Below are 26,920 nucleotides of genomic sequence, written 5' to 3'. Positions count from 1 at the left end.
TTTTTTAAAAATTTCTTTTTAATAAGTATGGCCAGTCTCTTCAGTTCTGTTTCTTCACCCCTCCACAATGTGCCTTATTACATTTTATTTGATGCTAGTCATGAAATTTGAAGAGATGGTGTGTTATTGTTGTAATTGTTAAGCAACTGTTTAGGATTTCTGAGTGTTATTTTGCTTGGATGCTTTCTCCACTAGAACAAACCACCAGAAGTGTTGTGGATATATTTCTGTGCAAGTTTCAGCAAAGTGATAAGGCTGGCAGAAAAATGGCTAGAGTTTCTCTGTACGTTAGTAGCGGGTTTAACTATTAGGGCAGAATTTGGTCTGGTTATCTCTAAAGATGAAAATATTTCAATTTTTAATATTCAGAGTAAAGAACGAGTAAAAACCAAGCAAAAAAGCCCCCAATAAAAAGCCAACTCCAAAAATCAACAACAAAACCTACCAAAACCTCAAAGTCATTGTGACAAATAGAAATAAAATGGATAGACAAGGTTGTTTTTGGCTTTGTGGATATATAAACAATCCTTCAGACATCTGAGTCCTGAGGGATGCAATTTCCAGCGGAGCGCGTCGGTATTTCTCATTGGTAAGCGTGGGGTGCGCCGGGTCCTGGTGGCATTTCCAGCCCCACTGATGTACCTGCTCAGAGTTACATCATTGACATTCAGTGCAGACAGGCCATGGAGGAGGGATGCCATCAGTGCTGACAGGCTTCACAACACAGCCAGCTCCAAAGTCAGAATTTAGCTCTTAAAAGCTGCCTCCTCTTTGGGTAAGGATGTCCAGCACCTGCTTGTTTTTTTCAGGACTGCTTGAACTGAACCCAACCCTGTTCCCCAGGACTCAGTATTGGGACTAGTCTTGTTTAATATCCTTCTGAATAATCTGGATGAGGGGGTCAAGTGTACCCTCAGCCAGTTTGCAGAGGACACCAAGTTATGTGGCAGTCTTGATTTGGTGGAGGCCACGAAGGCTCTGCAGAAGGATCTGTACAGACTGGATTGCTGTGCTGAAGCTAATAGTGAGGTTCAACAAGGTCAGGTACAGGTCCTGCACTGGGGTCACAACAATCTTGTGCAGCTCTACTGGCTTGGGGAGGAGTGACTGGAAACCAGCCCAGTGAAAAAGGATCCAGGGGTGCTGGTGACAGCAGCTGAACATGAGCCAGTGGATGGCCAAGAGGGCCCATGGCATTCTGGCTTGTACCAGAAATGGTGTGGCCAGCAGGACCAGGGCAGGGATTTCTGCCTCTGTACTGGGCAACGGTGAGGCCACACCTTGAGTGTGTGTTCAATTCTGGGCTTCTCAACACAAGACAGAAGTGCTGGAGTGAGTCCAGAGAAGGGCAACAGAACTGGAGGGTCTGGAGCACAAGACTGATGAGGAGCAGCTGAGGGAGCTGGGAGTGTTTAACCTGGAGAAAAGGATGCTTGAGGGAGACCTTATCCCTCTCTGGAGCTGCCTGAAAGGAGGCTGAGCCAGGTTGGGGTTGGTCTCTTCTCCCAGGTAACAAGTGACAGGATGAGAGGAAATAGCCTAAAGTTGCACCAGGGGAGACTTAGATTGGATATTAGTAAAAATTTCTTCATGGGAAGGGTGTTCAGGCATGGGAATAGAGTCCCCAGGAGAAGTGGTGGAGTCACCATCCTGGAGGTACTTAGGAAACATGTAGATGTGGCACTTGGGGACAGGGTTTAGTGATGGACTTCGCAGTGCTGGGTTAAGATTGGACTCAATGATCTTAAAGGTCTTTTCCAATTTGAATGATTCTCTGGTTCTATGATAAAACACTGGTATTAAAATCAGAAAAAAGCCTTTAGGTGGCACCTATCTAAATAGCGAATTCCTACAAAAATTATCTCCAGGAGAAGATGGACTCAAAGTTGTTTTTCAGGTTCACAACACAAGTGCTAATGCTGCAATAAATCTGTTTTAGCTAATGACCATGGCCATATGAGGAGTGGCCCATTCATATGAGGTATCCCCTCACCCCAACACATTTCAAACCAAGCAGTAAGAAAGAATTTTCTGTCAGTATATTAGTATGGTAATACTTTGTTGCCTGGCCTGGCCTGGCGAAGCTTCAATTAATTCTCTGTGAGATGTTATTTCTTAGAATGCAAAAATGAGTAACCAGTATTCCCTTTCTTGTTATTTAAAGCATGTATGACCAGATTAAAGCTAGATTAAATTATTGCTACTAATTTTTTTTGCAAAATATATTTTGGAAAGGGCAAGGGTAAATTGCCCCTGTACTTTTGGCTGTAGGGAAAAACCCATAAATGTTCCAGAGCTACATATCACATACCTATGCTTTATGAATTGTCCCTTAATATGTTATCTTGCCCTAATGACTAAGAATTTCAGGCTGTGCTTCAGCCTAATAGATCTAGAGAATCACCCTACCCCAGAATATACTAGAATTTAGTTGCTGGAATAGTCCCAGTATATAGTCCATATCTTTAGCAGTACTCTGCAAATCCAGTCACAACAATTCCTGTAGTGAGATTTTTCTAAAAATTTCTAATTCTCAAGGTTTTTACAGTCCATTTCTCTCCCGCAGAGCTTAACATTGCTCCCCAAGACATTGGACAACTTTTGAAAGAACTGTAAATGCAAATGGAGAAAAAATAGTTCTGTTTGACAGGAGAGAAGATGAAAACTGTGAAGTGTTAATAGTTTGGTTTTTCCAGGATTTGAGGAGAGCTCACACTACAGTAATGTTATAGATAATTGCCTTTTCTCTTTCTTTTACACAGCATTTATAAATTTTGTCTTTTAACTCTTTAACAGGAAGGAGAAGGATAAGGAAAATAGGTATCCCAGCTGTGGATATCTTTCTTTTTCACCTGATGTCTTTCATATCATGTGCAGCATTTTGCTTTCTTTAGACATTTTTATCATTACTTCGTATAAGTAGATTTAAAACACTGAAATATGCTGGCTTTATCAAAATTTAATCAGAGTGTGCAACCAACTTGTTTAAAAGTCTAAAGGAACATGATTAACACAAGTTAATTTGTGAGAAAAGAGCGTGATGCATCCAGAACATGGACTGAGAGAGCAGAGGAATATAAAAAGAAGAAAGAATATTTCAGGCAAGATAATTTGCAAGATAAATATTTTGTTCCCTACAACAAAATGAAGAATCTGCAAGAGACACAGTGCTTTGCTATGCAGGACAGCAAACCTTGGAGTTCAGTTTACAAATTTATTCTTAAATTGCTGAATTACACAAGTGCAATCTAGAAGAGCATGGTTTGTCTGTCAGAACTATATTATGGATTCCCACTTGTGGAACTGGCTCAATATATGCAACATACAAAAAGCACAAATTTTTCATTGTCTCTGCATTCCTGGGAGGCCTTTCCTTAAGCAGCCAACTGTATTGCTGAAGGATGGTAATGCTGGACAAGGATTTGGTTTTACACAAGTCCATTTCTGACAAAAAAACCCCAATTACGTAGGCAGGGAGGGAAAATAGTAAAATAGCACATCCAACCATACAACACATTGTGCCTCTTGTCACCAAATATGTGGAATATGATGGAAGTTCTGAAGCATCTTCTAAGCACTTTTCACTTCTGCATCAGCTTCAAAAAATTGTATAATTATTTTAATATCTACATTCTGCTGGACTCAAACAGGCCTGCTGTAGGTTACAGGGTGTTGGAATAGAAATAGCTTGCCTAGCTGGAATGTGTGAGTGGTTTATAGATCATGATATGACCTTAACCACTTGGAGAAGCAGTCTCATGACATCTTGAAGATGAATAAGGCTTAGTTGTGCTTACCAGATCAGTGAGTTTTAGTGCATTTGGCTGCTTTTGTACTTTAAAGGAAGATTCGGCTTTTTATAGAAGTGATAGGGAATGTTTTGGAGGAGGCAAAAGCTGCTATGGGCCATATTCAGCCTATTTCTTAGAGTTCTGAAATACACTAGATCTGAACTTGAGTTATTATCTGAAGACATATCCTATCATCAGCAGCCTGTTGGAAGAAATTCTGATCTACTGAGAGAATATGGAATATATGTAAAAATATCAGTATCTTTTATCCACTGTGCAGCAACTCTTGCTGCTACTGGTGTGAAAAATGTGGAAGGAGACAAGTAACATATTAATAGGTCCTATTGCCTGGAAGAAAAGTAAAAAATTTATTCTTCTAACCAAAGGATTTTGGCAGCCAGTGGTTCTAAAATCTCAAGTGCCTTACAGTAAAGAATGAAACAGTTGAGGTATTAAGGCCTGACTTTTCTGACTCACCTCAACATGAATTAGGAATGCTTTCTTCCTTCTTTAAATCAAACCAGTAACTGTACCAAGTGGTGTGGAATTCAGTTTTCTGGTGAGATGATAGGTAAACCTTGCCTTCCCCTGTCCCCATCCCAAAAGCAAATATGTCTTGGTTGATGGGCGCAGGTGAGTGGGATGATTCGGGTTTGTGGTTTGGTACTTCCTCATTGTTTTTGCAAGGATCCTACAGGATTTTCACTACAAAATAAGAGGGAACTGGAGATTGATAATATCTTCTAAGTGTAACAAGGCCAAGTGGAAGGAGACAGAATTGGATTTAAGATAATTAATTTCTGCCTTTGAACTTGAATGAGGAATTTTTTTGCAAGTTATTTTCTGATAAAATTGAGATTTACTAGGAAAGCATGAAAAATAATGTTGGAGGTTTTGGGTCATCCTGGTCCACAAAGGTCTTAAACAGTCTCAGAGCTTCTAGAAACTTCATCAAGTGAATTCTGAAAACTGTAAGCTTATTTATTACAGTTTTATGATGTACTGACAGTTTGTACTTTTAGTACAAGTTTTGCAAAATATGAAGTAGCATACTTGCTCCAATTTTGAACCAACCCTATCCTAATGTTCCTTTCCAAAACCTTTCCCCTCTTTCATATTCAGAAGGCAAATGAATGGAATTTTATCTCCTAATGGTCAGGCCTGCTGACCATTTGTGTGTGTGGTCCTGGACAGTGTGCATCCTTTTGCATCAAGCACACAGATCTGGCACTGATTTGGTCTTGGAAATAACCCAGTATCCACTGAGAATAGTTCACAGAACTGCACCCTAAATCTCATGTGGCCTATTGCCAGTTCTCTTTCCTAAAATGGACCACCATTTTTCTCTCACTTGTCTCTATAAACCTTCATTTCTAGGCCTGTCACCACTCTGAGTTTTGTCGTCCCACACTAGCAGCATCATCCTGGCTTTATTTTTTTTACCTCACAGAGAAAATTTAATAAGAAACAAGGAACCAGAAAAGATACTCAATTTGACTTGTTCTGCCCTTTTGATTTTTGAGAAGGAAGTTCTCAATTACAATAATTCCTTGAGCTTCTCATTCTTTAACCATTTGCTGAACTTTAAAATTCTTGTTGAGTTTGCTGCATTTAAATCCAGAGGGAGGGAGGGCAGGTGAAATGAAGGTGATATCCTATATTGCAAATAAGTTTTGATCGCTTGATTCACTTCTGGTTTGACTATTTTTGATTCTACTTATTTTTTCTTCATAAAAGCCTTTCTTTTCATGACCTAGAAAATTATAAAATCATTTTTATCAGGAACTAAGTATGCCAAAACTAAAGATTTTAGGAACTGTCTTTCTCACACTCCTTGCAAATGAGTTGACTGCAGGTTAGTAATGAGATGACAGCTACAGAATGTGTGAGGGGGGAAATGGGCATTTTTCTGGAAAGGAGCCTTATTCCACATCAAGTTAGCAATCTCCTGTGAAAATCATAGAGGAATTACCAAACAGGGAAATAACTTTGAGCAAACCTCTGTGTTGTGTAGGTGCTGCACAGACTGGGGGCATTGGAAAGGAGAAGATGACCTATCAATGTGCCACCTTTGGCCCATAAAGCTGTTCTGACCCACTCATGCAGAAAAATAATGTCTAATAGTGCTCTGAACCTTCACGTATGCGGTAAATTGAGGTGACTGGAGGCTGTGCCAGATGCTGTCTGGAAGAGGCACTGCAGTCCCATTGGTGCCCTGTAGTGTGACAAGGGGAGCTGAGGCCATATCGAGGTGAGGTGTTAACTGTGCTGTCACCTCCCATGACCTGTTTTCCCTTTTTTGCCATTCTTAGGTATTTAGACTCTGTGCAGGAAGGTAGGGAGGGACCTGCCTCACGTTCCAGATCCTGCTGCTTGTTCCCCATGCTGCATGCTTTGGTGTAGGTGTTTCCAAGAGGTACCTGAGAACACCTGTAGATGCTGGCTTGGCACTGCAATATGCCATCTGATCAAGAAGGCAGCTTTCATGGTAAAAAACAAAAAGGGGAGAGGCAGATGAGTGAGATTTTTTTTCCCCCTCACTGATATAAGAGAAGATAGCACACTTGTTGTGAAAACTGCAAGAGTCAAATGAAAACTTCTCCATGTATGTGTAGAAATACGAGAACAGCAGTACCTGTGAGGCAGAGATCTATATGACATTGCCAGGTACCTTCTGGGGTATTGACTCAAAGCTGCCAAGTAGAAGGATGCTCCTATTTTCCAGTGATGGCATCAGAAGGTCCTTTCAGGCCAGTACAGCTGACTGACTGCTTTTTTGGGCTTCTGCTGGTCAGTTCCTTAGTGCACTGACAGGTGTGAGATGGAAGAATGTAGGTTACTGTGATTCCCTTGCTTCCTTTGCTGTTATGATGAGGTCTGTGTGGGTGAGCAAAAGGGAGAGCAGGTGTTGAGAGAGAGAAATAGAACTTGAAGTTGAAACTAAGGTTTCTCCTTTTCCTTTACAAACTCGGAAACTTCTTTTTTGACTGCTTTCCAAAAAAACCCCAGAAACCAACATGGAGTTGGTTTAAACCAACAACCAGTTTAAGATGGTTGTTTCCTTATGCTGGTTACAGACATGTAGTCCAAAAGATGAGCAGTATTTCTCTTCTTTGGTCCTTGTGGTTGAAAGAGTGTGGTTTGAAGTGTGATGATACATTAAAGCAAAGACTTGAACAGGGAATTTCAGAGAGTTATTTATGTGAGGAAAAATACAGGCTGGGGCATGAGGTAAGTAAGTGTGGCCAGTTGACTGTGCTGATTTTATCAGGTTTGATATTGTACTGTACAAAGTGCATGAGATTCAGATTGTGATTATGCCAACACAGAAGATATCTCCTTTCATGAGGGTGCAGTTCAGGTCCAGAATGGAGTTATCTTTTATTCATATGCAGCCTTCAATAATACAGAAGACTGGAGGGAAGACTACTGTTTTATGGGACCATTGTGTTGTATTATGGGGCAGCCATACAGAGGAAAATGCTCTGAGTCATTGCCAGTTTGGGTTGAAATGGAAAATATGATACAGCAGGAAACTATATCCAAAAAGAATGGTTCAGTACATGGAGTTCTGGTACATTTGCAAGGTCCAAAGCACAATGAAATGGGCAGTTCAACAGTGAAATGCTGGGGTAGGTAAGACATACAAAAACTGAGGAAGGTGACAGCATAAGGGCAACCACATTTCTCAAGCTGGCTGCCTTCAGCTGGGAAGCACAACAATCTGCTGTGAAGTTTGTCTCCTCTTGCTTTGGGGGACTAGCTGTGGTAGAACTGGTCAGGGACAGAACTAACTCTCTAGCCTTGCACACTCTGCACAAGCAGAATGTTGAATCAGTGTTGATGACACAAATACTGCCCTTGTGGCAGTAGTTACATGTTTTTCTTCCTGCAGCTGTTCTGTAAGCAATATCATGGCTGTACTCACTCTCCAGAGTTTTAATATGAGACAGTGTCAGAAGGGGAGAGCAGTGGGGAAAAATTCTGGGAAAGCAGCTGCATGTGAATGACAAATATTTCCTGTAAGCTTTTGATCTTAGTTATTGTTAGGGGCAGGATCTGTAGGTCCACACTTTAAGGTAACACTGGAGATGGCTGCAGAGTTTGATTAATTTTGGGTAAGTGGGCAGTGAAACAAGCTGCTTCCCAGAAGAAGGCAATATGGATTGAAGAAAAGAAAGAACTTAAATCTGAGACTGCTATGTTAGTGCATGTGTATGTATGCTGCTAGTGCTGCTTTTTCCTCCTTTAGTTGCTGTCTCTAACCTTAACCTGCCAGAAAATACTGCTTTATACATTTAAGAGAAGAGTATCTGGTTTTGTATCATTTTCTATGCAGCGGTGCACAAAATGGTTGATAGTCAGTAATGTTTGCCTGAGGCCACACAGCCAAATTTCCTGCTGGTTGCTAGTGGGAAAGTTTGTCCTTCAGTAGTTACACAGCAGCACTTCTGTTCTAGGAGTTTTGGAGGGCTTTACCATCAGTTGCCAGCTGCCTGGCGAACCAGAGCACTCCTGTAAAGCAGGGCTGCTTTCCCAAACAACTTGCTCTTTAAAATGCCCATTGCTTGTTGGTCATTTTAAATGCCACAGGATTTCTTGCTTCTCTCGATTTAACAGGCTGCAGATTCATCTAAAGTGAGGGAGAAAAAAGCATTTACTGAGTTACAGCTGAGAAACAGCAAATTTCCTCCCAGTCTCTACTGAGCCCAAGTCCAGGGAGGGTAGGGGAAGCCCAGCTGCTCCTTGGTGCCCCAGGTCCCTGAGGGAGGGAGGGCAGCATAGAAATGTTCCAGCTGAAGAAAATAACATGCAGTCCACAAAAGCTGTTTACCCTAAGGAGCAGATTTTACTTTTGCATCAGTTTCTCTTCTCCTGGCTCCAGCCATGCTGTTTCTGAAATGTTTTGGTAAGAGTTGCAAAGACTTGACCCCATAAGAACAGCCAGTGTTTCAAGAGCTCTTGCAATAAAGGAAAGTAAAATACCTTTCATTAAAGGGTTGGATTTCTTCTGAACTTAACTCAGAATCTCTGCTTGCAAATGCACTTACTCTCCTCACAGATTTTTTAATATGTTGTTAGTTTTCAATTTTCAAGCAAAAAATTGCCTTTTGGAGGAATTAGAGACTATTTTGTGTGCTTTTGCATCGTCTTTTTTGGCCAGTATTTTTCATGGGTGCTTGATAATTCGTGGTTTAGTTTCAGATTTTCCCTACTTGGTACACTACAAACCTGACTTTATGTTGCTACACCTCTGAGGCAGAATAGATTTATAATTTATTACCTTTATTATTATCACACTTATAAAAAGCAATGAACCTGGCATTAAGAATTATAACTATTTGTGTCAGTGACCCACTGGAAAACTCTGACCTTAAACAACAGGAGACAAGAGAGACATAAGAGTACATGATTTTTCAAGCTAGGGATGTACATACCTGTATGTCAATGGCACTTAAGCAGAATGTTTAATAGAGAAAATGTAGATGAACTTTAAAAGTTAAAATGGGAATTAAAAACTAAAATTGAGAAGCCTAGCAGCACAGGCTAATTCTACCATCTCAAACCCCCTAGTTATTTGTGGAAACAACTGCACTTTCAATGCTGCCACTAATATTTCTGGTCCTGTCAGGTAGGAGCTGCACCTTGCAGATATGTACTCTCTGCCAGTAAGAACAGATATCAGGCTAGTGCTGATATCTGGGCAACAACAAAACCGTACTGTGCTTCTGTATGCCTTGTGTGTGATCTCTGTGCTCTTTCTGTGTAGTGAATACACAGGGTATGCTGTAATTCAAACTGTGGACTTCAAATATCACACTCAGATAAGCAAACAGAGCATAACAGCTATGATAACAATTCTTGATCAGACATTGTATGGCCAGCAGGACCAGGGAAATGTTCATCTCCCTATACTCAGCACTGGTGAGGCTGCGCCGCAAATCCTGTGTTCTGTTCTGGGCCCCTCACTATAAGAAAGACACTGAAGTGCTGGAGTGAGTCCAGAGAAGGGCAACAGAACTGGAGGGTCTGGAGCACAAGACTGATGAGGAGCAGCTGAGGGAGCTGGGAGTGTTTAACCTGGAGAAAAGGAGGCTCGGGGGAGACCTTATCCCTCTCTGGAGCTGCCTGAAAGGAGGCTGAGCCAGGTTGGGGTTGGTCTCTTCTCCTAGGTAACAAGCGACAGGATGAGAGGAGGGTGCACCAGGGAAGATTTAGATTGGATATTAATAAAAATTTCTTCATGGGAAGGGTGTTCAGGCATGGGAATAGAGTCCCCAGGGGAAGTGGTGGAGTCACCATCCTGGAGGTATTTAAAAGATGTGGATGTGGCACTTGGGGAATGCTTTAGTGGTGAACACGGCAGTGCAGGGGTGGCAATTGTACTTGAGGATCTTTAGGTCTTTTCCAACCTCAACAATTTTATGACTGTGTTCAATACAGCTTGATTGAACCCATGTCTTCTCATTAGAATGGGAAAACAAACACAACCCAAAAACAAAGAGCTTTTTTTACTGATGGCTTTGTTCATTCCACAGGCTGATGATGTGCTTTGTGTTATTCCTTATGCTCTGAATCCTTCCTACTATTTATGATTTTACTGCTATTATCCGTCTGCTGTCATCACGATAGCATTAGGACAAAATGTAACAACATCTATAATTAGGGTTGTCTACACATTTTCTCTCTATTTTCCATTTGACTCATGTTTGTAACTTTCAAAATCTTTCAATTTTCAAGTTGAGATAATCAAGGTCAGCCATTTCTGAGAGCAAGGGTGGTGTTTATCCATTTTTAAAAATGATATTTTGATCTTCAGAGCAGGTATATAAGAACAGCAGGGCTGGATACTAAAATTTGACAGGGAGAGAATACTCGTAATAGAGAATTCTTAGAAAAAACCCAAGTCTTCTTTCAAGAAAGATACCAACAAAGTAAGGACACTTAATAGTGACCTACTGGAAAGTGTTGATTTGAAAGATACACAAAATTATGCAGTTATTGAGATAGCCATATGCATAGTTTAATGTCAGTGGAAGTGCTGAATAGACATGAAAATTATATGTATTGCCTTCTCTGGATGAAACCCAAGAGAATGAATCATGAAAAAAGATGGATGTGTGTAGAACCTGAAAGTCAGTGCTCTGAGGACAAGCTAGGACATGCAGGCACCCTTTAGCTGCCAGTGCCCACAGCCCAGCCCACACTGTGGGGAGGCACCCACTGGAAGAAGCAGCGTGGCTGGCCCCCAGCTGTGGCAGCAGTAGCATCTGGTGAAGAAATGGAGCTGCTGGACCCCGGGCATTAGAGGGAGGCTTAGGAGCACCTGGGAAAAGGTGGTGGGTGATGGACAGATTGAACTTGTAGTCAGTGACAGTATGTACCTGTGCTTGAGCTAGGCTGGTCGCTGTGCCTTTGTAAGCTTGCCTCAAACAGCACAGCTGTGGTTTTCTGCACGGCTTGACCTTGCCCAAGCCTTGCCCAAGCTGTGCTGCTGTGCACAGGTGCTTTTTAGCATGTCTAGTTTTCAGCCAAATGTGACTTTTTGCTTTTTATTATTAAAACTGGGCTTTTTATGCTGTTTTGTTTGTTGAGATCCTTAAAAGCATTCTCCTTTGTGTCTTCTTTTCGGGAGTAAATTCTCTTGTGCTGTGTTTCACTCTGGTCCAGTGTGATACCACAGAGTGCTGTGTGTGCTTCATTTCAGGCACTGATTTTTAGATATTCGGGACTGGCCATAAGTGAGTTAATTGGTGATGCTAATTGGTGATTAACCTAATAATGGCTTTGATTATGTTAATTAAACTCTTGTCCCAGACGGCAGCTGTTAAATCATTTGTCTTCAAGCTCTCCCTCATCTGGGGTCCTTCTGAAACCTGCTGGTTTGTGTTGGCAGGGTACTGAGTACTGAGTGTGTGATACCAACACAAGTGTCAGCACCAGCACTGTACTCAGTTTTTTTCCCCTTTAATTTTAAACATCCTCTTGTTAAAACTCTATGGTAAAAAGTTGAATGTCACTGATCAGCTTCTATAGTGAGGTTCTCTGGAAGTTCTTCCAAGTGTAACTGCTCTCCAAGGTGATGGGAGAGAGCCTGTGGCACCTGTTTATGCTGATCTGCCTTTTGGTGCATGTATGCACTTTGTGGGATGCTTATGGATGCTGGATACACAGATCATGAGACAAAAACACAGCAGTTCACTAAACATACAGCTGGGAAGGCTGGGCCAGGTTGTGGTTTTCCTGAAAGCAAGGAGAGAAGTGGGTTTTCTTTATGGATTGTTAGCTGACAGAAAACAGTGTAGAAATGAATACTTCAGCAAGAAAAGACTGTAGCTGTGGTGGAGGGAGTTTGTGGCAACACTGATGCTGCTACACCTTTTCCAGAATAACTCAAACCTTTTAAATTTGAGTAAGTAAGCAGATGTCTCAGACTGGTTGTCCACAGCTTTGTAGCAATTGTAATAATTTTCATGCTGCTTTTTTGGCATGCTTTCATCCAGTCAGAACAGTCTAGGAAACTGCAATTGCAATGAAAAGGGAAACTGGGCAGTTCCATGCAAATGTATATGATATGGAAACAGAGATTTTGCCGACACTGCCCTGGTACCATAGCTTTTAATGTTCAGGGAATGAGTACAAAGTATGAAAGCAAAAATTATATTGTCTTAATGCTGGTTTACTGAAATTGATGACAAATACACACAGAAGGATGAATTTAGCTTTATGTATATGTAAAACTAGTATTTCTACTTGCAGAATATTTCTCATTACCCTTGTTTTGTGGTTGTGATCTTTTGGGGCATTCAGAAGTCCCACGTTGTTTGGATTGTTTCAGCTGAGGGTGCTCTGCAATTTGAAGTATCAAGCCTCAGGTCAGAAAGATTGCTTTTCAGAACTGAGGAACATTTTAAATTTATGGCACATTTACAGTAAATACCTTTCCAGAAGACTGAACAGCACCAAACCTACAGAAGCCAGTTCCTTTAAACAATGCCTTATCCCTTGTGATTGCTGTGACGATTAAATAACTTCAGAGTTGAAAAAGTTTGAATGGCATTTGCCTTGAGCATTCTTGTGCAGTGCTTTTTTTAATGAGCTCCCACACTGCCAGCTTGCAACTTTCAGTATTTAAAGCTTTCTTTGTGCTTCACTCTTACTGCAGTGTTGATAAATTGGGTTTAAGACTTTTATTTGCAGTTGTCCTTTTTGTGTGAAGTGTGAAACCATGCATTAAGGCAAGGAGAGGTTTTATGTTTGTTACTACTTAATTCTGTTCTAACTTGAATCTAGCTGGAAGTCTAAATGTACTAGACTGTAAGTACAAGGGCAGAATAACACAGGAAAGATAAAAACTGTGATAATGGACTCTCAAAGATTCCAAAGTCTTTTTTAAGACTTAACAAAATATTTATACATTTTAATGAAACGGCTGTGACAACTGCTGTGTTACCACTGTGCACTACTGTTGGAGCTGCTAAAAGGACATTGCTCCTATTTTAAGGCTGAGGAAGAGGAGACTGTATGAAGTACCAGCAGAGGGAGTCAGGACTGGCCATTAAGTGCTGGGAATTTTCAGATCCCAGTGGTCATCATCTGGAAGGGAAAACATATTGTTAATGTGTGAGGTGAAGTAAAAAAGATGGCCCTTAAGAATCTTCTGCCTTTTGTGTGATACATAAGTATGTCTTTTCCCATCCAGCATTTGGATTAGGACTGTGGTAACACAGTCTATTCTATTTTGGCTATCTTCATAGTGATTCCATTAAAAAATTATTTTCTGAGCAATTTCCCTCTTTCCTGTGCCCTTCTCGAACGACACTAACATGTATGGAATGTGGTAGCCTTTGGAACTGTTCAGGATTTAACACCTCTAGCTCGTCACTGATAGAAGAAAAATGGCAAATGGGATAGATCCACAGAGCTGGGGAGGAAAAGTGGTTCAACGTGCAAAATGCTGGCAGCATGCTCAGAACCAGCACTGCCTCCTCCCTCCCAGCTGCAGAGCAGTGGTCTCTGAATGCATGGGATGCATGCTGTCTCTGATGGCACACTGATGGTGGGAACCTGGGCAAGTGAAAATGCTCTGAAGAGATTTGTGGCCGTGGAGAAGCTCTTGAAGCTCTTTGCTGTCAGTCTGCAGATTAACACAAAGGGCTTCATCCCTCTCTTTCACACCTTGCTTGTGACAACTTGTTTACTTAGGCTTTGTATGGAGGATATTGTTAGGACTAAATGTTTTTGTCCTCTTTAGTGTCCTTTGCAATAATCTCTCTGGATTTGTCGTCTAGTGTTCCTTGGCTTGTTCTAAAGTGTTTTTTTAAAATCTTTCTGGCTTGTTCCCTAAGCTTCATAATTGAAATAATGGAGAAAAGCAAATAAAAATCATAAAGTATTTGCTTTAAGATACAAAAATGGATGACTTTGTATTCATTAGCCTCTAGCAAAGACAACATTTTCACTGGGCTATTTGTTATCACTGGCACTGTGTTCTTTTGGTCTGACATGCTCAGTCTAAAGAGTCTTGCAAGGCAGTCATGATGTTGACACACTCTTCAAACAAAGTTTTAAGGGATGCACGTAAGCCACAGCTCAGCCTTTTACTGCATTTCACTTACTGGTCTTGGTGAACGTGGTCCCAACTCAAACTGTTTCTTCATTAAGCAGGCTTTTGGTACATTTTTTTTTTTTACTGGAGTAATGGAGATTCAGCCAGAGACAGTGTTCTTCTTCTGCAATCTACCAAACATTCAGAGAGATTGATGATTGTTGCCCTCTTGTGTTTACAGAAGGTCCTGGATACAGCAAACAGGTGTTATGGCCCACAAAGGAAACAAGCTGATAGGCAAAGAGCAAAGCAAAAGGTGGAAAAACCCTGTTGCTTGTCTCTTCAGGGCTGACAGTGTGGGGCTGGTGGACAGGGGAGAGGCCCTGAGCTGGCAGGTTTGGGCTGAGTTCCCAGCTCTGTCACACACTCCTCTGTGGCCATATACAAACTGCTCCAGGTCTCTGCTTTGCCTGTCTTGCCACTCTTAACTCTTCACGTCTTACTAGTGCAGAGTGGCTTGCACTGTGCTCTGTACACACCATACCATTGTGTATCTGTTCCCTCCCTCTGCAGTGCCACTGAAGTGTCTTTCAATCTTGGATAGTAATGATATCAGGAAAGCCAAGCCTATGGAGAAAACTGGACATTTAAACCCTCTTTGTGCTTTTTTCACAAGTTCATTTATCAGATGCTCCTTTGTGTTCTGTGTTCCTAACCTCATCTGCATTCCTTTTCTGCTCTTTAACCCCGTGCTTACATATTTAGGTTTGTATCCCTGTCCTTCCCCTTCTTCCCCTCCGCTGATCTGTGAAGCCACCCAATTCTTCTGACCATCTAATTTAACTTTGATTCCCTCCTAGTCATTCTAGTCATTAGGCTTCTCTATTGAGGCCAAAAAGGTCTGGCAACCTCTTTGATGGGTTTGCTAAGCTGTTGATTTAAATTTTACAGGCTTTGTGATGCAGAGAGACTACTAAATCACTGCTCCCATGGCAGGTTTCTGAAAGGCTGGAGGAAGACAGAGTATTGAATAGAAAATTGGAAGAAGTGAGGGAAGACAGGAGGGTAAAACTTCTGGAAGAAAGCAGGAAGAGTAATTATGGGCCAGGTAAATGACAAGAGTCTGACAGGGAGAAACCATTTCAAGGAAGAGAGTGTATGCATGCATAGATGGAGAAAGGCAGGATAGAAAAAGCCAGAGGGACATTTGTCAGAAGGAGCTGAAACCATGGTGACTGAATTCTGAATGTTCAGCATCAGGGCTGATATTTAAGGACAACTTCAAGAGGTTCTGATCAAGAAAGTCCAGCTGTGTGGTTTCAGGTGGATTCTCTTATTTAAAAACCAATCCAAAACAACAACAAAACCTGCAAAAAAAAAACCCCAAAAAACCCAAAGCCATAAACAAACAAACTAACTCCAACAAACAAAACACCTAAAGAAATCCAAACCCAACATCGAGGCTATGTACCATTCAAAGCATGTCAAGAGAGCTTGACAGAAAAATATTTTAATAGCCTGCTGCTCTTGTGCTGATTGATTACAGCAACAGCTCAAAGATAAGCATTCTGTCAAGAATCATTAATATCTGTCAGCCAGTAGTAGCTATGCAATATCAGAAATTCAAGCTGTTGAAAAGCATTCTATCCTTGCCTTGTGCTGAAGACCAGTAAATGAATATTCATGGTAGCACACATGAACAGCTTACAAACAGTTCTTCACTTCACATAGCTTTCAAAAGATGAGCATGCAGGTTATTACCACAGTTTAGGTGTGAAAATAAGTTCCTGCTTTTTTACTTCTTTATACTTTGACAACTTAAATTCCTCTAAATGACATGGAATATATTTACCACAATCATTTTCCCAAATCTTACTATTCATCTGCAGTCTTGCTATTCATATTCCAATGAGCTGTAAGATTTTCTTGTTGCCTTCACCAGTGGGGAGGAAGAATTTAAGATCTGGAAGATTTAAAATGCTACTTAGGTGATCCTGTATGTGGCAGAAAATTGAATTACAAAAGGCAAGTTCCTCAGTGCTTAAACAAGGAAAAGACTGTGGCAGCTGCAAAAACTCTTCTGGAAGTCCTCTGATGTTATGAAAGTTCTCCCTGATCTGTAAGAATTCTCAGGGAATGTGACCTTAGTGACTGCCCTGGGACTGCTGTAGGGTTAAACAACATCCAGCGTTGTGTCAGCAGACAGTGGGCATCTGGGGGGATTTCCTTTTGGAATCCAAAGATCAGGATTTCAGTTCAGGAGTTCATTGCTCTTACATTGTGTACCCCATGCCACAGTGATGAAAAGTTTACTCTGAGGTTTGACTCCTGATGCTGTGCCAGCGTTTACTTATGCTGAGATTTTGGCTCCTTTCACCAGTTGGTACAACTACCTTATTTCCTTGTGATTCCTAAGACTTTGTTCATGCATGTATGTGAAATCACTACAATGAATCTTAGAAATTACTTTTCCTAGGATCTTTTGGGAGTGCTAGGATAGTAGGTGTCCTTGATCTGTCATGGCTGGTCAAGTAAAGCTTCTCTGAGCAAGCCTGCCAGAAAACACATTACTCTGTGGAGAGGTGAGAGCAGAGTCTGTGTTTATGTCCAGAGTATCTGCCTCCTCCATTCTAATCCATTTCATGGTTCAGAGGCTTCAAGGATATGGAAATATTGGGAAAATACCCTTGCTGTATTTATGGAGATTGGAACAGTTCTACTAGTAAAAACACTTTTCCTTTCCTTTCTGTTTGATTCGAAATACCCAGTCACCTTTAGGTGAAGGAAAATTCAATTTTCTTCAGAAAAATGGAAGATTTGAGTTCAGGTCTCTGCTCCTGCACTGATATTTGAAATGGGCCTGTTGTATCCCAGATGTTCAGTGACTGCAGGGGATTATATTTGTAGTATAGCCTTCCCAACTGTTCTTCCCTAAGCAAGGAAAAGCTTTGTGTGCCTAACTACTGGATGAGGTTTGTAGCTGCAAATTACTGACAGAGATATTTCATTGCCTTTGAGAGTTCTCTGTACTTTCTGTTGGATTGCTTCAGCTTATTAGCATCTGCAAATGCCATTCCTGGGTGCCTGGCAGGTACTGCACAAGTAGAACAGTTCTCTAAAAAGGTCCCAGTGGGATAGTAGCACATCCTTACTTCTGACTGTGTATGTTTGTTTATGTGCAAATATATTTTCATTTTGTGGTGACTTGCTAACAAAGCACAAAATACAGCTGCTTGATATCTTTTAGATATCTTAATTTCTGTGTAATATTTACTTTAAAAATAATTTAGTCAGTATCTCTTACCCAATAGCATCTACCCCTGAATATCATTATTATCCTTTTTAGAAGTGAGGTATGGAACTCCCAGCTGTATGCATATTTACTGCTGCTTTTAGTCCTGTTGAGTTCTAATAAAAGAGCAGACTCAGCCTGGAAGAAAAGTACTTTCAAGACTGGAGCCATAGGAAGAGAAATTAATACCTGTTTCAGAAAGTTAGGCTGTAACCCTCTTCACCACTCCAGAGGCAAGTATTCCTCTCACATGCAGTCATCCATGGTTTGTCATTAAAAACACAACAGTGGTTCCAGTTATTTTTTGATAAACCATCTGTGTCTTCACTAGCCTGTCATCTCACTCGTCAGTAAAGCAGTGGCCCTTGAGAAGCCACTGTCTATGAGTTATTCCCATGTCACATTCCTGTAAATACCGTGTGCACCTCTTGATTTTGGTCTGCAAGCACACCTGTGATTAGTGTGTGGGAGGAGCATGACTCAGACCTAGTCATACCAGTGACAATTATTCTTTAACCACCCCAAATTAGTCTTCATCGGTAAATGTCATCTTTGTCTCCAACCTCATTGGTTTAGTCAACATAATTCCAAACTTCATTATTCTTATTTGTGTTATGAGCAGTATTAAATCTTTCTAACTATTTAGTAATACCAGAAAAGGGGAGGTTTTGTACCACTTTGTCTTTAGGTTTGTTTGGGAAATGCTTGAAAACCCTGTGTAGAAAATAGTCACCTAACTTGTTTGTACTGTTGTACCCAGAAGTAAAAGTTGTGCATGTGCAAGAAGGGATTGGCAGGTTGATGATGACCCCTTTGCAGTCTGGCTGTGGTTGTTGACATAACAACACCCCAGGGTGGCTTACCAAGGTTTTATTGCATCAAAAGCTCCAGAGTGAGCTGCAGAGAGGCAAAGCACACAGGTGCAGCGTAGTCCAGTTAAGTGAACTAGCTTTAGGGGCTTAATTTCACAGTAGAGGAGATCTGAACTGAGAATTAATTGTTGTCCTTATGTCCAGTGTCCATTAATCCTGTCAGGTGCAGCCATGCCCTTAGCTCTTGCTGGCGGTCTGTCACCTGAGCAGACCTGGCAGCTCCTGGGTGATGAGCACAGCCTCTCTGGTGTCTGGTCAGTGCAGAGGTCACTGCTGGTTTCACAGTGTGACTGCTTAGAGCAAAGTCAGCTTGAAGGGCCTGCTGAGCGTAAACCAGGTGAGCTACGGAACACACAGACTTCCAGGTACCCACTTTTAGTTGTTTTCAGGGTTTTGTTTAACTAATTTTGGGTTTGGGGACAATGCAATTAATCCAAAGAAGTGTCTTCTCTCTGGAGTCTGCGAGATGAGGGATAAGCAATTTTCCCATCAGCTGTCTGGTTGAGGCCAGCACTCTACCACCCACCTTTGGTTCTCTTCAAAATGACACCAGAGTACCTCCATCCCACTCTGCTTTTATGTTGGGGTAATTTATAGGCATTAAAATTTTACCTTTTCTTTTGTTCTCAGAGAAGACAAAACCTAAAAAAAGACTGTGCTGTACTGCTACATAGACAGCAGAAGCTTTTGTAAGTCACTGGATGAAAGTTAAGTGTTGAAGAGAAATGCTTTGTCTTGGTAATTCTCTGAACTGTGTCCTTAACTTTCACCACAGGCAGACATGCCCACACCTTGCAGTAGTCCTTAAAGCACAGCTGCGTAGAGGCTTTAAGCCTAATGAGAAATGAGATCACTGCAGTCTCAGGGGAAACCTTGGGTCCTTCCTCCTTGTGGTCTCACTGGCCATTTCAGATCTGAACATGATCAGCAAGGAATGCAGCCAGCTATAAACTTCCCACACGGGTGCTCTGGTGGGAGTAGAGAGAAGCCACCTCAATCCAATTATAATTTGGAACAAAGAATTGCTCTAAACGTAAGATTCCTTAATTAAATGAGTTTGAAGCAATGACCAAAAGGAACAGACAGGAGAATTTTGCTTGAACTTTGCAAGTGACTTTAGCCATTGAACTCTTGGGTTGCATCAGTGATGGGGGTAAGTTTTGTCCAGAAATCCAGGCGCTGGTTGGTGGTTTTGGTGTGCAAAAGTCAGATCCAGTTCTGAACTCTCAAAGACCATGGATAGGTTATTGCAAAATGAGGTCCAATAGTTGCCAACAGGGGCCGGCCTGAGGCAGCAGTGCAAAGCCCAGCAGAACGTGTGGCAGTGATGAAGGGAAAGGACCAGAAAGTTTGGATAACAGATGATCTCCTTGAGTGTCCTTAGATTTCCTTCCTGCAAGGCCATGTGGAAAGGATCATACAAGTCACAGAGGAAATAGCTTGAACAGAGGAATGCTGACAACTACGTAGGTGAGCAGTTTCCCATGAAGAGAACTTTCCTAATTGTGGCTTTTGATTTTTGTTTTTGTTCTTTTGTTTGCGTTGTTCTGTTTCAGTAATAGATTTAAACAATGAGGAGAGCTGGTGTTTAATTGGGAGAAACCATTTGAGCTAAGTTGAAAGTAGATAAAACTGAGCTTTGAAAGCAAAACTTTCATATGGGTGCAAATGAGTAAAAATCTAGAAGCAGTAACTGGAGATTTAATTTTAACAAGTAATTGAAAATGGCCATGCATTACCCTGCATAAACTGTAGAAGAAAAATGATGCCCTTAAATGGCTCAGTCGTCATTTAAATGGTGATCTGTTCATTAGTGCTGGGAAATGAAATGGAAATCCATTTCAATTTTCTAGACAATTTAAATTTTATTGTCCATAAAATTCTACAAAACAGTAAAAGAGTGTCCTTTCTTACAAATTGCAGAGGATTTAATCAGATTTGGCATTTTATTAATTCTCACAATGGTAAAACCTGCTTGTGAATACATTGAGCTGAGTTCTTCCTGTGTTGGTAAAAGTGTCCCACTGGGGAGTCTGCCCTGGTGTGTTTGGAACAGAGATAGTTTTTGCAGCAGTTATCTGTTTGTACACTTACTTTCCTCTTGGTAATCAAGTTGGCACATCGAGCAAAATCTTGATGATGCTCCATGTTTTGAGCATATGTACTTCAGTGTTGTTTCTCTAGACTAATTCCTTATGACATTCCTGAAGATGTTGTGATAAATTTACTGCTCTTTACAGGAATTGTAGTTGCTGTAACTAGTTGTGAAAATTGGTACATTTTCTTGCCATTCTGTTTTACCTTATCAGAGATAAACCTACCTTGTGGGGAATAAAATTTAGAGAGGTGACTGGGAAGTGCCATTTTCTGTAGAATCTTCCTTTTTCTCTAGTCTTACCTTTGATTTATCATTATCACCATTTCAAATCTTGCCTGTTGATCTTGCTGTCCCATATTGTTATATTTTCTCTGAAATAAATTGATTCTGCAAGGAGTTTTCTGTGGACTCGTTGATTAAACTGTACTAGTTCTTGGAAAGTCTTTTTGCTATCAAGGGTTAAGGCCTTAATTTCAATTAATGACTAGGTATTACTGTGTTTGGAGTTAGTCATAGCTTTCTGTCAGGTTTCAGAATTTACCTGTAAGATGAGGCAGAACATACATCATCTACAGTTTATGATGCACTTTTGAATGTAAAAACTGCTACCCCCATTGGGACTCACTAGTCAGTGGAAGTGCTGGGCCTTGCTGAGAAATGAATGCCTTCAGGTAATTCAAGCAAGAAGAGTCAGGTGAACTCATTGGTCTGCAAGTGCTGTTTGTTTATAGAGTAAAAGTGTGCAACCCTGTTTCCCTGAAAGTGAGAGATGCTCATGGTTAGGGATTTTGTAGTCTGTCAGTTTGAAGTCTCACTGTATCCGGGGTGCTCTTCTCTTTAATTCCTTTCAGCATTATGCTTCTGTTCTCTTCTGTTGGAGTCACTCTACAGCAGAAAGTTAGTGTATGACCAGATTGTTACTCCTTGATTTTGCAACCAAGAACACATCTAAGTCCTCACAGGCTACTTCTGACTTGTGCATCTGATTACTTTAATAATCTGCTTTTCTGCAAGCATATTGGCTGCAGTAGAGTCTGTGCCTGCCTAAATCCCCCTCTGGTGACTGTTGGCACCTTTCAGGATAAATACAATACTAAACTGTAGCTGTCAGAACAAATGAGTGATGAGTTTTGTGAATCAGGATTCTTGCCATTTTACTTGTTTGGACACTTCTCAATTTGCCAAAATCCAGATTTTACAGTGTTAATTAGTGGGACTGTTAATTTAGTCAGGCGCTGCTGTGCAGAAGTAGGAGCCTTGGCCAGGGAGGTAACAGCCACCACTCTTCCTTTGTATGATTGGCAGGAACTCTCTTTTCATATGCAGGCTCTTGGATCCAAGATGCAGCCCTTCACAGAGAGCAGGGTGGTGTTGGCCCTTCACTGTCAGCTGGGAGAGAGCTGTTCATGTTAAAGAGCTTTCTCACAGGGCTGATGCTGAAGTTTGTTCTACTGGCTTGTACTCACTCTGGCTCTGATGGCTCCTCTGATCACTTTTGCTCTGTGTGTTTTTCCATGCTGTTTATCTTAGCCCAAACATGCTGAAGACAAAAGCAAAACCTGTTAGAGAGTTGTGTTGTGGGTGTTGCTTGCAAACCAAAACACCTGTGATTGCTGCTATCAGCTGTGTGGGTGCTTCCAGATAAAAGTCTAAAAAAAAAAAAGAGGAAAGCTTTGAAGAATCCTAAGGGATGGTGGAGTTCAGCATCTTTGGAAGGTTTTGTAGTTTACCAACACTTGCCTCTATTCTTCCACATTAAGTCTTAAACTCGTAAAATATAAGTCATTGCAAATTGATAAGATAGCAGGAGGTTATATGGCTGTGCTGCTGTAGTAACAGGCTGCTTTTATATTGTAGAGTTAGGAAAGGGTGTGAGTAGAGCAGCAGCAGGAGCTGCTTCTGGTGCTTTTTCCATAGCTGTTCTTCTTAAATTCCCTTTCTGCCCTTACATGCTGCAGACAGCCTATTTTAAGGTGCACAGATGTTTCTACTACTCTAGTCCTTGGTAGTTGCTTAAGTGGCTTCTTAGAGCAGCTGTTCCCTTGTTTATGTCTCTGACGTTCATTTCATTGCAGTTCTTGGGTTTTTTTGGTGACGAGAAGATGAAAAAACTCCATGTGCTGATGCTCTGTTGTTTAGCCTTTATCAATTGTGTCATCACTGATATCCTACCCTTCTGCAGGGGAGGCATTTCCATTGTAGCTGGAGCTCAGTGTTGTCCTTCTCTGTCCCAATTTGCTGTCAGCAGGGTGATTTCACCAAATGTGATGATGAGAGTGAGAAGATTTGCAGAAGGATTCAACTAAGAGTTTAATAAAATTTGCCTGGGGTCTCTCATCTTTTATCCTAGCAGTCAAGTGCTTGCGCCACATGGTTTGATGTGCATGTCCCTCATAGCCTATTCAGGCTTCCTGCTTTGCTCTTCGCCATTAAATTGGTTTTCAGACTTGCTCAGTAGTGTGCCAGTTCTCTGATCTTTGCCATTGCTACTGCCTTACTTTGGAGGTGCAAATTAGAAGCTGGTGGCATGAAAGAGGGAGGTGGAGCAGTGTATTGTTTCTGTCCAGAAGAACAGAGAGCTGTGGGAAGAGCAGGATTTAACAGTTACTGGGACAGCAAGGGGAGAGCTCCTCTAGGGATTTACTTTTACTTGAAAAAATGTATTTTTCCCAGGTTGTGAAATTCAGGAAGTGATGCATATGCTAAGACTAGCAATTGTAATTTGTTTTATAACAGGTGAAAATGTTCTGGATATATATTGTGAAAAGTCATGAAGTGCAGAAAATTAATTGACCTATTAGACTTTGGCTAAATTGTTTACATTTATTCTTTCCTAGTTAAATGGAATTATATCTTTATACATTGTGTTAGTAAAAAAAACCAAAAGGTAGATAAAAGATTACAAATAGGAAACTTTATAATACACAAAATTTCCTAAGAAGAAGCAAATTAAGAAGCTCTGGGTCTGTCTGTACTGTTCTAGAAGGTTGTGTAGATACTTGATAAGTACATCTCGCTTCAGAAGCTTTGATATCAGATTGCAAGACTACAAATAACAATTCTATCAAAACTAGCTTTGTAAACAATTCTTTAAGATACCTGTTCAATTTGGTATTTGCTTGCATATTGTATTTAACAGTTCAGTGCTTTTCTTTTAACTGCATGCTCTCTACCCATAAGTAGGCATAATTACCACTAATCAAGACCCCTAATCTCAAGCAATTATAAGCTCTTACATTGTTCTAATTGCACATTTGAAAATAATGTCATTTTCTCATATAATTATGAGATGATCCATACAATTAATTTCTGCTTTTCTTTTTATCTGATCAATGTTAATTTTGTGTGACCTCACAGTGTGTTATCTGAAAAATGCCTTCGAGACGTGCAGTTTTTGTGGTTAATTTACAGTTGTGTTTCATATTCAGTAAGAAGTGATACAGTGCAACAAATTCTCAATGCTGGGCTTTCAGCCTTTTATGAACTGAAAAATTTGTTGTATATTAGGAACTTGTTGGTGAAACAGAAGTGTGATTATCCATTTAAATCATCTACTATTTGCAAATGCAGGTGCTTGCTCTTTGAATAGTACTTAGGTTACTGCAGTATGTAAAAGGGGTTTATTTTGGTTTTTTAATTGTTAAATTGGAATTTACATGCAGACAGACTTTCTCAATCAGCTTTCCAGGTAGCAAAAATGAAGGCAGCTCATTTTCAGAAAGCACTGCAAGTCCTGGGGGCAAGGTGTAGGAGATTGTTCGCTAGTTGATGTTGGTCTCACTCGTTGCTGTGTAGTTCTGCACACATTTTGTGTGTGAGGCCATTGCATGAGTGCGTTTTGAACAAATCATCGTCAATCTGTTGATTCATCTCAGGAACCGAATGCAGCACTTACGTCTGTAAATGGGGTAATTGTAAACCTCTCATTCTTACAGAGATAATTCTTCCTGTTATAATTCTAAAACCAGACCCCAGCTCTTTTACTGTGGTAGCTGAGACCTACACTGGCGTGTATTTATTTCTCTATTCTTACTTGTTACATCACTAAAAATAGCAGATGATTGGGTCACCTTTGCAACCTGTGTCTGACCTTCATGATTCACTTGTGGGTAATTTGCTGCTGCAATGACTATGGTCCTGTCTATGATGTTATTTAAACACTGGTTTAAATGGAGTATCACAGACTGCAGTGTAAATGAGCAGCCACGTTGCTGGGGACAACATGTTTTTCTTTATATATTTACGTCAGGGGGTGAGTGCCATATCATTTCTGAGGGATCTTGACATTCCTGGAGAAGAAATGCTGGAGATTTTGCTCTGTCATAAATAGCCCAACTTTCTTCCTTTAGTAGAGTGTGTGTTTCTGAAATCATTCTGGGGCTGCAGTCTACTGCAGTGGGTTCATTTCATTATTCCTTTGAAAGTAAGGAAAGGCACACAGCCAGCTACTTCTGTGCAGAAGAGTTCAAGGTTTAATATGCTAATGTAGCTACCCAATATTAGGCTGCAAAAATCCTTGACTTTGATGTGTCTTTAATAGTAATAAAATGGTTGGCTAATGATAAATTAAGGATGTAAGTTGGGGAATTAAAAAAATTAAGCTAGGCAGGAATAATTTTCCTTGCCAAGATAATTTCATACTGGAACTGCAGTTTGCAGTGGAAATTGCTTGCTTTATAATAATCAAAATATACAGTCAAACTTCCGGTTTTTCTTTAGGCTTCACATTAAAGCTGGACATTAATGGGACAGAGTGGGGACTCCATTTTACCTTTGCTGGCCTGGAGCTGTACATGCCAAGGTACTGAACCCCCAGCTCTCACTGTTTGCCAGAGAGCAAAGATAAAAATCTGCTTGCCATCCTCTCTCTAATTTGTTACCTATTTCGGTGCTGCCAAGGTACTGAACCCCCAGCTCTCACTGTTTGCCAGAGAGCAAAGAAAAATCTGCTTGCTATCCTCTCTCTAATTTGTCACCTATTTCAGTGTTGGGCTGGCTGCCTTGTGCTGCTGCAGTCTCCTGTAGGGTCATGTTTGCATCTGCATAACAGAGAGCAAACCAGGACTTACTCAGGGATAGGTAATGCTGTCCTAATACAAAAATACTCATGGATTAAGGAGCTGTTACGGTAAATCTGTTTTGTAAAGCATTTTATCATTCTTCACTACTCATTGGACTCCCTAGTATGTTCAAGCACAAGTTAAGGTTAAGCAGGGAAAATATATGTTTCTGGTCACTGTAATAATGCTCTCTACTCTTCTTTAAACTGAGTGTGCACGTTTTTCTGAATATTTTTATTCCTGTTTGTACAGAGGAGTAAATGGAAAAAGGGAGAGCTGTTCTCTACAGAAACTCATAAAAAAGAAAAGTCATGTAGCATCAGGAAGGAATTCTACAGAAAATTAGCAGTGTAAAGGCCTTGAACAAACCTTAACTTACATGACATCTCTTGATGATCAGGACAAAGACAGTCCCATAAGTTTCTTTTGCACAGTTGCAAAGGTTTGTATTGGTCATAGAACCCTAGAGCATCTTAATTGGCTTAAGGATATCTGCCTATGACACTCACCTAAATAAATAGCTGCATTCTCAAAGGAAGGAGTGGGATGAAGATTTTTTTTTTAAAATAGCTGGTGAGGGAGTAAATAAACAGCAAAAAGAGGTACTTCAGTAAAGCAAAATATATTTTTTATAAATATGGCTTCTCATTGACTTATTTTTATTTCAAGTGTAAATAATATGATACTCACAATTTAGTGATTGTTTTGGGGTACAGGAAATGATTACGAGGAAGAACTTACTCAGCAAGCCAGAGCACTTACAGGTGGTTATCATCCCATCTGCAGTCTGACTGTTCCTCTCCCTCTACAGCCAACCTGTCACATATCACTGACCTGATTCATAATATAGGAAAGCTCCTCTTGAGGCTTCCTGTCTCTCCATTTCATTCAGGGCTGGATTGGCTGGAAGAGCCTCAGCCCAGCCTCTGCAAGCCATCAAACCTGGCTGCTGAGGCTGCCACCAGCCTGCTGTTCTGTCTTGGCCTTCAGCAGATGGATCTTCTCAACTCCTGTATGTTTTCATCTGCTTCTCTCCATGCTTGGAAACACTGCCTTTTTTTCTGCCTTGTGTTTATTCTTAAACCCATCTTGATGAACCAGCTGGCTTCATAACTGTGTTGTGTGAAGTCAGGAGGGAGGTGCAAAGGTCTGCCTCTGAGGGCTCTAGCTCTTGCCTTAGGCCTTGCTGTTCTTTTGCCTGAAGAATGTAAAGTAAGTTTTTATGTATTATTAAACTTATGTCTATAAATTACTGACC

At 40.8% G+C, this 26,920-nt stretch overlaps 1 protein-coding gene across 3 annotated transcripts in view; it reads left to right on the top strand.

Annotated features, from left to right (window-relative positions):
- The window catches only part of KCNH1 (potassium voltage-gated channel subfamily H member 1), a 177,073-nt gene that overhangs the window by 56,325 nt on the left and 93,828 nt on the right, over positions 1–26,920 (top strand). The gene's annotated exons all lie outside the window — the stretch shown is intronic.

This window comes from Passer montanus, unplaced genomic scaffold (genome assembly GCF_014805655.1).
Source record: "Passer montanus isolate IOZ18808 unplaced genomic scaffold, ASM1480565v1 scaffold12, whole genome shotgun sequence".
Lineage (NCBI taxonomy): Eukaryota > Metazoa > Chordata > Aves > Passeriformes > Passeridae > Passer > Passer montanus.
The sequence above is the reverse complement of the archived record's forward strand: the minus strand, read 5'-3'. Positions and strand labels throughout refer to the sequence as shown.